This window comes from Plutella xylostella, chromosome 16 (assembly GCF_932276165.1).
Source record: "Plutella xylostella chromosome 16, ilPluXylo3.1, whole genome shotgun sequence".
NCBI classification, from domain to species: domain Eukaryota; kingdom Metazoa; phylum Arthropoda; class Insecta; order Lepidoptera; family Plutellidae; genus Plutella; species Plutella xylostella.
The window spans coordinates 6,309,286-6,323,909 of NC_063996.1; the positions used below are offsets into that span (position 1 = coordinate 6,309,286).

General features: G+C 35.5%; 1 protein-coding gene across 3 annotated transcripts in view; it reads right to left on the reverse strand.

The window, feature by feature from the left end:
- LOC105386197 overlaps positions 1 to 14,624 on the reverse strand; it is a 77,911-nt gene that overhangs the window by 41,230 nt on the left and 22,057 nt on the right. The window contains exon 2 of one of the 3 annotated variants that reach the window (XM_048626539.1): positions 11,374 to 11,462. The exons of the other annotated variants lie outside the window; for them this stretch is intronic. The gene's annotated coding sequence lies outside the window, so the exon portion shown is untranslated. The remainder of the gene's footprint in view (positions 1 to 11,373; positions 11,463 to 14,624) is intronic. 3 annotated transcript variants of the gene reach the window in all.

The window sequence follows — 14,624 nt, forward strand, 5'->3', positions numbered from 1 at the left end:
TGCTTTATTTGGCAGGATTTCAAAGTTATATGTGCACCCAGAGTATCTTTTTTTCACACAGCAATAAGTTTTCATACAGAAAAAAGTGTGCACTCACAAGCACACAACGGTCACTGACGTCGTGTTTTCTTTACTGCGCCTAGGCAGTGTGCCGGCATGTGCACCAGCAAACCATCACTCAACTCCCATACAAAAATGTTGTGCGTTTTTATGAGTTAATCTAGTGTCCATCAATGTGTTAATAAAGCGAAATAAAGTCATGGTTAGCGCTGCCGTTTTTTTTCTTAGTGGAGCGTTGCGTTTACCACGGCCCTACAACTCTACATATCGATAGCTTGAAAATTATTTTTCGTTAGTTCGTCAGTACAGAGTGACTCTCTGGATATAGCCCTCTGCCCTCGACCTTCCTCATCCAGCCACTAGGCTGCCCAAGGACGTTGGTCCAGCGGGCCGGACGGCGTCCGACGCTTCCCTAGCTAAGGTACAAAGCTGTACTAAAAGAAAAGTTTTAACCCCCGACGGAAAAAGAGGGGTGTTATAAGTTTACTGTGTTTAAGTGTGTGTTTGTATCTGTCTGTGGTAGCGTATAGCTCCCAAGCAGCTTAACCGATTTCCGTTTTGTTTTTTTAGGATGAATGGTAATGTTATCCCGAGTGTCCTTAGCCCCATTTCATTTCAAGGGAAATGCTACTTAGGCCCTGTTTCACAATGTCTGGTTAGTCACTACCTGTCAGATAAAATACATGATGTCACTCTCTATTATTATTTTTTTGACAGTGACAGCATGTATTTTATCCCACAGGTAGCCACTAACCAGACATTGTGAAACAAGGCCTTAGTGTTAAATGTCAGGGTTGTTAACGTTGGTTAGGTTATTTGATTTCAACTAATCCTTCGTGACAGTATCAGTATCTCCTTCTGACTCAGAATACTTTGAACCATCGCGTGACGATGGATGGAACTAAAATAACTTAAGTATGTCTGTAGACGAGTGGCGGAGGCGCCAATATAGACCGAGCCAAGGCTGTGAAGCCGCCACTTTTATACCACGAGTAATAGTTAAAATAAAAAAGTTTTTTAACAGCCATAAAATAATATAGGGTGTTGCTAAAGTTTTAGTTATATTGAGTCGAAAAGTGGTGATTCCAGAGGTCATTCTAAGTAACTTTTTTTTTACTTTTATTTATACCTATCTAAGTAGGTAAGCGTGGTGGACTAGGCCTAAAACCCTTCCTTCATTGGAAGAAGACCCGTGCCCGTGCCCCAGCAGTGGGGACGTGATGGGTCGTGATGAATTAGGTAAGTATTATTTTATATCCAAATTATCTTTCTATATAAAACTACCCTTAGTAATAGGGGAATTATAAAACGAGCGAACAAAAAAAAACTTTGCGACTGATGATGACATATTGTTTTAATAACTTGAGCGTATGAATTTGAGTAAGCGAAAAATTAACTAAACTGACGACGAATATTGATTTATAATAAAATCCAGAACGAGCTTACAAAAAGTGGATTGTGATATATCCATTTCAGATATTAAAATTTTATCCGAGCGACTTAATTACTAAGTGAGCGACTGGAAATACAGAGAGGGCAACTTCAATATTAAGAGAGATTCGATTTTTCTAAGTGAGGTTATACTATCGATCTACTAAAAAGTTCACTTTAAGCAAAGTTTTGTATGCTGCTTTATTAATGATTATTGGTTACTGATATTCTATTTGAGGGCTTATGTTTTTTATCTTGATACGCTTTTTTAATGAAAACTACAGATTTTTAAATGCGCGCGAATTCGAATGGGGGCGCGGGCGGGGCGACGAATCGTTGCAGTCAGGTGAGTTGTAGTAAGGCTCCTCCCTCATACCTATCAATGTTTCTTACTATTAATAAGAAGTTTTTTTTAGCGACTGAAGCGTTTTTTGTTCATTTTATTGAAATAAATACATGCATATTACTTTAATTTTACGGAGTACATTGTTTTATTAATTACCCTTATATTTCAATAATAACTAATAGAATAGTGTTTCTTCAAATAGTTATTTCATATTATTTTTATTTTTTTTAATGTGAGCTCATTATACGCAGAGTATCATCTGCTCATTAGTGTATTTTTCAAAGTGGTGTTTGTATTCGAAACACTTCATTTAAGATAAAATGCCGCTCAGTATAAAAAATACATTTGCCAAATATTGAAAAAAATGCAGGACGTAACGTTGACACTCAAACAAATATTAGGTCGCTCAAATATTATGAAGCTGCTCATTTTGTATTTTAAGTAACTCAAATTAATGTTTGTAAGTTGCTGTTCTGTTGATTTCTCGTCACTCGCAGTCAGTCGCTCACTTAGTAATTCTATAACCCAAATTAATTAATTTTGACACTTAGAACTGTAATTTACAGTCACTCGTTTTATTGCTACCCTTAGTAATATAGCTATGAATGTAGGATACATAAAGCTACTTCTGTCTATTTCATAAGTGTTTCTTCTAAGTTAAATTTCTTGATGAGTTATTCAAAAACTTTATTGCAACTTCAACCATCCAATCTTCGCACCTGTCAATGCTCGAGCTATTCGATTTAGTTCAGGGGGGTTATTCTAGGTTGAGAAGTTTCGGAGTTCTGCTGTTACCACGACTCTATCATTGCATTATTTACCTGTCTTAGATCGTTAATATTTAAACGCTCGACGAAAAAGAGGGGTTTTGTAAGTTCAACGTGACTTATACTCTGTCCATTATATTATTGGATTTTAGACATTCAAAATCCCATACATATTTGACGACTGCAAAGGAAAACCAACTTTACTTACCAGACATAAGGAAACGTCAACAATACAATAACCTAGTGGAAGCTCTATAGTAAGTATCTGTTAGTCTATGCATCTGTGTATCTGTCTATGGCTATCTTCAAACAGCTGAGCCGATTTTCGATTACCTATTTTTTTTCGGGTCAAAGATAATGACTGTTAGACCGAGTGTCCTTAGTCATATTTTATCAAATTCAGCTTAGGGCTGATATTTCAATAGTCAGTTAAAAGTTATCTGAGAAATAATTCTGATGCTTTCGCGACTGAACGTTTGTACTAGACAGTGACAGTAACAATTTTATTAATCAGATAACATTAATTATCTGACCATTGAAAAATCAGCCCTTAACCGTTCAAAAGTTATGCGTCTTTTAGGGCCACTTGCACCAACATATTAAATCTAGATTTAGTGTCAAATGTCGATTTAAGAACCGTCAGTCCATATAAAATTTGACACTAAATCGAGATTTAACACTAAATCTAGATTTAATATGTTTGTGCAAGTGGGGCTTAGTGATTAATGTCGGGGGTTTTAACGTTGGTTAGGTTATTGACTACCTAGAGTAACCCTACTGTTCCCATAACTCGTGTAAACTGGGATTGAAATCAAAGAGATAGCATGCCGCACGCGATCTGTCTCTCCACCACCCTGTCTGGGTCTCGTATTAATGCCAAAATAGCCCTTAACCCGCCGATAATAAAGAAGACTGATAGATCATATGGTAATGGTTAACGCTCGCCTTGACACTCCGTTTTTATGTACCGAGTAAGTATATGAGAACAAGAGGTTGTTATGGGTCATTATTCATTAAAGAAGTTTTGATCGTGAAAACACTTTTGTATCGTAAATTTTATACTTTTTGAGAATGTGGGCACGGATTGGAGGAAAGAAAAAAAAAACATACAGATCCTTTTTCGAAGTCAGTTATTTTAAGTCAAAACAGTGTTTTACGAATATCCAAAAGTTGTAGAACAATTTATTCTGAATAACCGCCTAAGTCACCCCCTTTCGGCTTACTTCTTACTTTCACTATACTCTATTAGCAACACCCTTTAAACGTAAACACACTTAAATATTGAAATCCTGACTAATATTATAAATGCGAAAGTAACTAAACTGTGTCTGTCTGTCTGTAACTCTTTCACGCCAAAACTACTGGACGGATTTGAATGAAATTTGGTATACACATGGTCTAGACCCTGAGAAAGAACATAGGCTACTTTTTATCCCGGAATTCCCACGTGAAAACTTTTTAAGGCGAAGCGAAGCTCGCGGAAACAGCTAGCAAGTTAATAAAATATAATTGCTTGCTGTGACAATAATTTAGCTCCACTTCCATAAATTAGCTCAACATAATACCCACCGCGATGGAATGATAATAATTAAAAATCTAGACTTCAGACTTCAGACCTCCTTTCGATATTATGTCACTTCACATTATGTGATCTGCTTTTGTTGCAATTAAAGTAGGTATTGAACTTTACATAAAAAATTGTTTCGTCATACACAGGAAACGGTAGTGGGCAAACCGGATATGGCCGAGTCAAGTTTGTCCTTTTAATTCTTTTAAATATGTAATACGGTGACAGCAGAAATACTTTCCAAAGAAAAATGATCTCTTGCATTTTAAATAATACAAAAACTAGTCAATTTATATTTAAAAGCACTTAGGTATAAGATCATGAAATTTCATCAGGCTGGACGGAATTACTGGTAAATCAATTGCTCAGCTGTTTTTCGCGATTGGAGCATTTACTTACCTACCAACGGCAAGTACACTGATAAAAAAAAACAGCAGGTATAAAAGTTGCAAAAAGGGTTTTCTAAGCCGAAAGAGATCCGAGCAACTCTGAAGGTCATTAAAACTCATTACTTTTATTCTAAGACTTTCGAAAATTCGCGAAAAAAAATCACGGAGTGACCGTTTGAGTAGAGGGAGACCTTTAACAGCAACACCCCGTAAAAATTAAACACTGCCTAAAACGCTCAACGTTCAGTTACATTATACAGCAGTACTATTACAGCAAGCAAAATAACTACCTACCTAATAATAAATAATAATAATAATATGTGGCGACATCTCACACACGGCCATCCAACCCCAAGCTAGGCCGAACCTGTGTTATGGGTGAGGACAGCTGATATATTTACACAAATATATAGATAGATAGATACTAATTATAAATATCAACAGCCAAGACCCGAGAACAAATATCTGTGTTTAAACAAATATCTGCCCCAGCCGGGAATCGAACCCGGGATCTTCGGCTCAGCAGTCAGGGTCAATAACCACTACGCCATTCGGCCGTCAAGCAACCTACCGTAACTTGAGTCCTCTGTTAACATAATATTATTTTATTATACCTTTTAACAGTGTACACTGTACATGTGTTTGGGTAAGCAACTTGAATTATCTCACATTATCATATCTTAATTAAGAAAATGTTTTAAACCTGTTGTGTATACTTATAAATAAAAATAAAATAAAAAAATAAACCCACAAATTACTCCAAAACATACCTACTTAGTTTCATATATATTATGTAGTACTCGTTGAACTTATAACACTTTATTTTCAATGTAATCGTGTTAAGACCTTGTTTAATAATATCATTTAGAGGTTTATCACCTAGTTTTCTCGTAATGTGCAATTAAACTGTAAAAACACCTCATAGTACCTATGAGTAAGTAGTCTAATAACGTATTCTTTACAACCTTCGTATGACTATCAGACTATAATAACAAGGCAATATAACTTGTTATAGTAATGTCAATTATTGAATTCAGATTTATACAGACTGAATTAATGAATGAACGGCCCGTATATATCAGGATACCCGAAAACTAATTACAGGAAAAATTAAAACTAAATATACCTACTTACATGCTTTTTTTAAATACTTAAGTGTCGAATTTATGAAAAAAACAAAATTCATCTACAAAAATAAATTATTATGTTAACGGTGGCTCTCTCCTACAGCTTTAACTATTTACAATTTCACCTAGCCAACTCAAGCTACTACGGAAAAGAAAGGAAGCAAAAAAACAAACTAAAGAGTCTAAAGACCATAACCAGCCTGTAGAAAAGTAGAAAACCATAGACTTGTTTCTGGGGGGTCACTCCATATATGACGAAAACCTAAGTTTCGGAGCGTCACTGCGCGAGCCACGCCTCTATGTCGTTGTATTAAACGTGTCGATTGCACGGCTCTTGATTGTTAGTTTTTCTTCAGTATAGACTAACCCTCATGTTCCGTACAGTCCACACATCCATCGCCGCTTTAGGACAACACTAGGACAGCTGGCTGAACTAGACTGAAAGTAGGACAAACTCGGTTCGCTATAATAAAGAAAAACATACGATAATGGCTGAGTATATCGATCAAGTTTATGAATGTAAGTACCTCAACAGGCTGTCTATGTTCTCAACCTTAAGAAACAGTCCCAAACAAATAGCTAACTATCTATCATTTTCCATTTAGGTCTCAAAGATACGCGACTTTTTTGAGGGTCTGTTAAAAAAACGTTTATAAAGATTAATGCATTCAGTACTTGATGTTCGAAAGACAACGCTAATACAATGGTTTTATTAATCCTTGTTCAATTTTCCATGTTGAGAACGGGCCAATATGGGCCTTTCCACAAAAACTTAAGACAGTATTTAACTGATGTTTAGCGCTGTCAAACGCCTACAAAATCTGTCAAATTACGTTTTAAACGCTTGTTAAACAGTGTTTAAAGTTTTTTGTAGCACAGTATGAATTTATTTCGGCCGTGTATCGAACCTTCAACATAGCAGTCAGGGTCACTAACCACTACACCATTCGTTTATTATACTGGAGTATATCAAAAGAGATGCATTTCTAGACGTATCTTCAGGCATTTTCTAACCTCACTAATGAGGAGTCCGCGGTAAAGGTCTGTACACAATAGAGATGATAAGTGCCAATACTCCATAGTCGGTTATCTAACCGACAGGGATTGATTTATAAATTAAACGTCATCTCCATATAAAATTCATGACAGATGTGTCAAAAGTCAACTCCCTGGTTATGCTCTAACCGACTATGGAGAAATTGGCACTAAAAGTGACATGGTTTGTTTAGAGTAATGACCATTATACACTCGCGAGCAAGGAAAAAGTTCAAGTGCCGTAGCACCAAATTACTCCTAAACGGATAAGGCTAGCTTAATAACGCCGTCTGCAATATTAAAGTACATTAAACAGCGCATCTGAATATTACCAATTAAAATCGTAAATATGACTTCCAGCCACCGCTACGAATCTGACTTAGAACCATACGAGTTTATTATGAGGAAAGGACGGTTGAATGGCGTAGTGGTTAGTTACCCTGACTGCTATGCCGAAGGTCCCGGGTTCGATTCCCGGCTGGGGCCGATATTTGTTTAAATACAGATATTTGTACTCGGTCTTGAGTGTTGAAATTTATATTTAATATGTATCTATCTATGTATTTGTGTTGATATATCAGCTGTCCGATATCCATAACACAGGGTCTGCCTAGCTTGGGGTTGGATGGCTGTCTGTGAGATGTCCCCACATATTATAAAAAATATGTTAAACTGCTGCAATTGTATGTACAGTAAACAACTGAACTTTAAACTTCTCATAATAATTTATCACGTTTACTATAGGTGTGCAGTGTGCGCGCGGCCTAACATCATACATATTTCCCGAGAGCGTCCCAAGCTTTCTCCCATGTGAGAACTAGCCACAATGCCTCATACAACCCACCCATTCACTTCCACTAACTCTTAACACTATAACCATAAACCCGAGATTCCTTTAACCCAAGGGCCAAGAAAATCTGGCTGAAGATATCACTACAGACGCTGAGACAAATTAAAATTAATTAATGAGATTATGAGAGTCGTGTACAATGAGATTTAAAGATAAACTTGAGATTTTAATTACGGTTGGCAGGAAAGCTCGCCGTGTATCTATAAATCTATGAATAGCTTTATTGTTGATAAACAACACCATTATTTGACCACGACTCGACTGCCGGTTTAGTTTCGTTGTAAATTAGTAAGTAAGTACATGTTTCATTATTATTAACCTATTTTGTTGTAAGTTTATACTTAAGTATTTTTCGTGTCAGGGGTTAAACAGGAGATTGATATGTTATTAACTCAAGCCTAGATACATTGGGACCGATGAAATACTCGATTGAAGAGAGCCTTGTTTATTAATACCTACAAAATTTATTTATTTACTAAGTCAAAAATCTTTACATTTCGCTACGTATCCAGACATACCTCGATCGATTTATCTATTGTCCTGATCATTCAATTTGAACTATGGCATCTGATGAAAATAAATGCCAAGCAAAGAAACGTGTTAACAACAGTGCCATAAGATTTATAAAAAAGTGCTGACAACCTTTCACCAGGGGACAAAGTAAATTGGACGAGTTGTCAACCATTATGTAGTTTCATGCAAGCGATGACTGCAACTTTATACCGTAATTGTAGTGCCGTAAGAGATACATTGGACTGAAAGCGACGCATTTCAGGTGGCGCTCACTGTACTAGCCTTGCCCATTGATATTATGCTATTTTGATTTTGTCATTTTGACAATTGGTGCGTACACCCACCTTTATGTGGTATCGATGAAAGGAATACAAAAGATGTTTTGTTATTTGATACGGCCAATCAATATGTAATCGTGATGTATTTTTTTTTACGGCGACGGACAGGGGAAGAAATGAGAATGGCCAAATCTGACCCGCTTTGCAGCCACTAACCAAACCTATTTTTATTCAATGATAAAGGTGTTCTAAATGATGGAAAAATATTAAAGAAAATCTAAAGCATCTAGTCAGTACAAAGACTTGATCTTTCAGCACCTATATCTTCGTTCATCCATGCCTCATATTAATAAAATTAACACCAGAATATACTGTAGTCATGGGCTACACATCAGTATATGTTTCATCAATGGCTGCTCTGGCGGGTCATGGTGCCATAGAGAAATGGCCATTCTCCTTTAACTAGATTGGTTTGATGATTTGTTGCGTAAAGAAGTTAAATTTGATGAGGTATTTGGACTACAATTTGGTAACGTTAATAATGTTACCGTACGTCAGTATGTTGGGTTATGTAATTTATTGGATCATTGTATGTTGCCTCGTTACTTGTTGTTGTATACATTGAAGACGTAGTCAGTTTGAGCGACCTATATTTATACAATCTGTATATTATTTACACTCACGGGCAATGAAATGGTTCCACTGAGAAAAGCACCAAATTACTCCTAAACGGAAAGGGCTAGCTTAATGGCACCTTCTGCAACATTGAAGTACATTTTACAGAGCATCAGGATATTACCAACGTTAATATTTTGTCCAATTTTTTAATGAAATGTTTGAAAAAAATTGGGTTGTTTGGTACCGGTATTTTGTGAGTGGAACTTTTTCATTACCCGTGAGTGTATATTTTTTATTTTAGTAGGTGGAAGTGGACTACCTTTACTCTTACATTTGGTACTTAATGAAAAAGCCATGTTTAATATTGACACGAATAATGACGAAACGCCAGATGTTTTAAGTTCATAATATCAACCCGGATTGACATACCAGAATTGTAACTAAAGCTGTTTTTTCGTTACATTAAGGGTCTGTTTCACAATGTCTGGTTAGTGGCTACCTGACGGATAAAATACATGCTGTCACTCTCTGTTTTTATTTTTTAGACAGTGACAGCATGTATTTTATCCGACAGGTAGCGACTAACCAGACATTGTGAAACAGGGGCTAAACATGTTTGTTGCTCTGTACGTAAACTATATTTCATTTGACATTCTACGTTGGTGGAGACAAACACTAAAACACCTGTTTAAACTACAGTCTACGCAGACGATCACTCGTTTCACAACACAAATATATATACATTATGACAATAGATATATACATATATATATACATATGCTTATTATGTAAACAGAGCCGTGGTGGTCGTGAATAAAATTCGTAGCCTTCGTAGCATATATCATCATCAGCTATCGACGTAGAAAAACTAAATTTTATCGCGTTTCCCGTAAATACGGCGCTGTGATTGGTGGAACGCCTATTAAAGGAGTAAGAACCCGTGTAGTATATTATGAAGTTTTCATATAGACAAACCCTTTAGCTATTGAACTGTTTTGTCACTCTCTGACAGAACAATTTGTTCTTTCCAGTTCTTTCAGTTCTTTGACAGAGAGTGACAAAACAGTCTCACTCGGAATTCATAGGCTTTTGATTAATGTACCTACCTCGGTCGTCAACCTTATATTCTATGTTTTAATTCATTTGTATAACTATATACTATCCTCAGTACATAGTAAAGCTAGAGAACTATGTAGCGTCCACGAATAAATATTTAAGATTTTATATATTTCTAATCTATTTATAACTTGGATACAACTAATACAGGTAAATAGTTAAATACATTTAGATAGGTATCATTACCAGGATAATCGGAAATTTACAATATATTTTTTTGTTGTGTACCCCGTGGAAAGGATAGTTAGAAGATATAGGTTAGTAAATATTGTAATGTTAAGCGTAGCAACGTGTTCTGGAGTGGAGGCCGCGACTAGGCAAACGTAGTGTGGGACGCCCTCCGGCTAGATGGGGTGACGACTTGCGAAAGGTGGCTGGTTATGATTGGATGCGGAAAGCTAAAGATCGCATCCAGTGGCGTGCTTGAGAGGCCTACGTCCAGCAGTGGACAACTATAGGCTGATGATGATGATGAAAGCGTAGCAAAATCTGTAGATTTCAGCCATTTCAGCATTACCTCAGTGACAAAAAATATGACTTCCTTAATTTTTATGTAAGTACTTATCAAATTATTGAAGATTACTTAATATTTTCTGTTCTAAGATTATTTAATTTAGATTCTAAAATTGTTTAATTTAGAGCTTTTCCATCTGAAATACAGGAAAAACTCTGTTATTTCCTAGTTCAGATCAGTATTTTAAACTACCTTTAGCATTAAGAGTTGACCTATTATTATAAATCACATTTAGCATTAAGTATTTTCTGAATAAAAAATATTCTATTCTATTCTATTATTTCAAAAAAATTATGATTGTACTCTTTTGAGTACAAGTTTAGTATTTACACACCATAAAAAGAGTACATTAGTAAAAAGTCAGAGTGTTTAATTGCAGTTTTTGCTGACGGTCCCGAAACAAGTACAGCTTGGTCGACAAATCGAATATTTGCTTACACCTCCTGACCGCATTCCACGGAAATATGTGGATTTCAAATATTGTACCATAAAAAAAAACTGAAATACCTTAATTTTATAATTTAGGGCGTTTCTAGATATTTTCATATTCATTCATAGTAATTTGCTGTCTAAAGTCTTTTTTTTTCTTGTGTGAGGCACAGAGCAAAATATTATTGTTCGTTAATCTTCCATATTTACTAGTTAAAATTTTAAATAAAAATTAAATGGACAGACACCATAAAAGTATATGAGTTCTGGAAATGTAACATATTATAAATTTAATACTTAACTCCATATTACCCACTACCCTGCCCTACTTACAAGCTTTAATCTTGGGGTAGGTACATCCGAATCCGCGTGGTTCTATGTTGACACTCCACAATTTGGCATGCCATGATAGTATGTTATACCTGAAACAATAATATCTGAAGTTAATATTGAGTTGAAAAATCTGCCCTGGATACATTATTCCTGGATATATTATCCAGGGCAGATTTTTCAATAGTCAGATAAAAGTAATCTGTGGAATAATTATGATGCTGTCGCGACTGAATGTTTGTGTTAGATAGTGACAGCAACAATTTTATTCCTCAGATAAAATTTATCTGACAATTGAAAAATCAGCCATCAGTTTAGTCAAATAGCAAAAACTGGTGTACGAAATTTATTTATGAATTACACTATCATGATAATTCTCACCTATATCATAATTCAAACCAAAAAAAAACCTTTATAACTCCTCCCACATCTACAGGAAGTTATACGGATTATATGTAACGTAATAACTACTTAGTTACATAGTTGCAGCGGCTATGTAAAACGTTACAAAAATGAAACTAGTGCAAAGTTGTTGTGTAACTGAAAACGATCGGAGGGGTCACTCTATACAGTGAGTTGTTTTTCGGACCCGACAAACTTTAGTGGATTCTACGAGTAATTTCATCGAAAAAAAACCCCCATATGTGGGGTCAAATCTCAATATTCTAAAATGGCGGCCATTTTAAAGTTGCTTTTAACTTTTTTTCATGCAACTTTTAAGCAGTTGTAGATATTTTTATTGGATAGAGATGATTTTTTGCGGATAAAAGCATTTTATTTCATGTCCGTAAGGCGTTTAAATCTCGAGATATGATTTTCTAAAAGAAGAAGAAAATCTAATTTAAGTTTAGACCCCCACCCCACATATGGGGGTTTTTTCTCGATGAAATTACTCGTAGAATCCACCCTTAAAGTTTGTCGGGTCCGAAAAACAACACACTGTATAACGAAAAACTATTTTTTGGAGTGCTGCTGCGCGGGCCACGTCTCTACCTTGTTGCATTAAACGTGCCGATTCCACGACAGCTCTCGTCCGTTAGTTTTTCATCAATATAGAGTACCCTCCAGTGCGGATTCTTACATAAATAATGGCGTGTGTGTTTGATGATCTTCTCGGTTATTAATCTATAGTTTTTACACTTAGGAATGATGTTTATTTATAATTGTGCATTTGATTACAGGCGTTTAGCGGCTTTATGATGTACCTATAGAGTGCAATTAATCTTTACAAGAGTACTAATACCTAAATATATTTTTTTTTTACATCCAGCCTTTAAAAACTATGTTTTATGGTGGAAGTACCTATCCCATCAAAAACAATACTTGTCAAAAAAACCAAGTCTCGTAACTCAGTTGTTCTACGGTAAAAAGTTGAGAGATCCATGTAATACCAAGTCTTATCCACGCACGCGTCACAATCTTAAAAACTTTAATTTTTTATATAAATATATTGACTCGGCCATCGCATGGAAACACGTGTTAATTAAATTATTTAGGACTTGGTATTACATGGATCTCTCAACTTTTTACCGTAGAACAACTGAGTTACGAGACTTGGTTTTTTTTGACAAGTATTGTTTTTCATGGGATAGGTACTTCCACCTTGTTTTTGATGGGATCTCATTTCTTTTTGTATTTTGTAGACAGTTCTACTTTTTTTTCTTTTCGGTACCTTCTAGGTACGTAGGTGCGTTAACTTAGTTTGGTAGGTACCTACCTACATAAATCGCAAACTTGAGATAAGAATGAAGAATCTTAATTTTTGGCTACGTAATGTACGTAATGAATAAACGTAACTTTGATACTTCGTAGTGCATTTTTTCTTTCTTTCATTTCCCTAATTAAATTTCAACCTTAGTTTCCAATACACAAAGTTCATTGTACATTAAGAAAATTTGACTATACGTGGTAGCACTGGTAGCCTGATGTACTTTGTCCGTAGGTAGGTAATCCATCCTTTGCGGATTTAATTTGCATGACGGGAATTTTTGGCTCGATTTGGCAGGGGCACTACCGTGCGCCTATATTTACTTGGTTGGGGCACTGCCGTGCCCCCAAATATTTTAGTTTTCCCTTGATTCATACACCAAACACCACTTATATTCCAAATTTGAAGCTTCTAGGTCTGCTAGAAGTTCCTGAGAATTTTTATGATCGGTGAGTGAGTGAGTGACAAAATTAAAGAAACTTTGACCCGTTATAATTCTTAAACTACGGGTTCAAATTGAATGAAATTTGAAATATACCGTGTCTTTACAATGCTTGCATGGTTAGTGAAAATTCAGTCTTCTAGGTTTATCCACAACGAAGTTACAGGGGGTCGAAAATGGCCTGAATTGCTTCGAGAAAAGGATGGTACGGCCGTGCCGCTTTTTTGCTCGACTTGGTGGGGGCACTGCCGTACCCCCAGATAGGTATTCTATCAATTGAAAAAAAAACAATGTAAGCAGTAAAAACATTACAGTTTCAAAAAAGTCTTGGGACCTCAAATATCAAAAGCTTCATACTAAAGAGTTCAACGCATAGTGCAAGTTCATATTTATTTATGACTTAGTAATAAGAAGTATACACTATACATATTTATCACATCCATTCATGTTATTTTAAAGGGTTTCATTTATTTCAGGTTATAATAAATTGGAGGTAAGGGGAGATTTCACCATTGCCTGCTACTTTTTTAAGGTAATAAGAGGAAAGGAATCGAATCCGGTAATATTGGAGCAGGTGGGACTGAGAGTTCCCAATAATTACTTGAGAAGTCGCAGCAACCGTACATTCGCAATTCCAAGCGGTAACAGTAACCTAATAAAGGATTCACCTATTACACGCGCATTATATACATTAAACAAAATTAATGACACGATTGATGTGTTCGCATGTTCACTGAATGAATTTTCAAGGGTGGCCTTGTATCTAATTAGTTATAGGTAGTCCTTTGTAATGTAAATAGTAAATAAGTTGTTTAAGTTGTATCTGTACATATAATTTTAGTAAGTTTCTTTATATTGGATTGTTACTTGTATTTAAATAGCTACTACACTGTCTCATTGGTACCTCAACTGTAATGGTGGTGTATGTAAAGATAAATAAATAAATAAATAAATTTTTAGTCCCAAAATTAATAATAATAATATATGGGGACATCTCACACATGACCATCCCAAAGCTATTATATATATTTTTAGATATTGGACAGCTGATATATTATTATTATCTACACATCTGTGTACATAGATAAATACATATTTCACCCC